The sequence below is a fragment of the Penaeus monodon genome, chromosome 32 (genome assembly GCF_015228065.2).
Source record: "Penaeus monodon isolate SGIC_2016 chromosome 32, NSTDA_Pmon_1, whole genome shotgun sequence".
Classification (NCBI taxonomy): domain Eukaryota; kingdom Metazoa; phylum Arthropoda; class Malacostraca; order Decapoda; family Penaeidae; genus Penaeus; species Penaeus monodon.
Genome location: NC_051417.1, coordinates 34,676,269 through 34,677,031, shown reverse-complemented (window position 1 = coordinate 34,677,031; position 763 = coordinate 34,676,269).

Sequence of the window (763 nt, the reverse complement as noted above, 5' to 3'; positions counted from 1 at the left end):
GTTGAGAGTGAGACATTCATTTTTTTTTGGAAATTATGGGAGAAATAACATGAGACTTGTAAATTTTGGATTCTTTTTCTTTTATAAATAAGGTAGAAAGTAAATATATTAGGGAAATGTGTTTGAATCTGTTCAATCTTCTCACAGCCTTACACTTACTCACTACACATAATACTGAAGTGGATACAATAGTATTCGTTCTTTGGACTCCAGTATCATAACAGGGATTCAATAGTGAATAAGCATGAACAACTTAACATAAGTTCATTCACGGAGAGACTAGAGCACCAAAGTTGAGTTCAATACACTCATTTAAAAATATTTATTTCATTTTTCTTCTCATGAGTTAACTGTTTTTCTTTCCTTCATATCTTGAAAGTTTTTGATCAACACTTATTCAAATGGGATGTATACTGGGGAAGTAGAGTTCAAAATTGCAGGAAATTCATGTGAAATGCTATAACAACAACTCTTCAGAATTGTACTGATCTGATGACTGTAATTGTCAAAAAGAGAAGAAAAAAAACAACTCAACTAACGCAGGGCACGAGGCAGAATGCAGTGTCAAAGATTTCTCAACATTTATATCATTATAAGGGAGACAAAATACATATTAACTTCTTTAGAATCATTGTTATCATCAGCATCTTACATTCTAGTTATTTAAGAGAAGGGAAGGATATTTGTATTAGGTCTTATAGTTGTTGGGAAAGAGCCTTAGTCAATGAATCTAATATTCGTATGGGTGTCACTCAAATGTTCT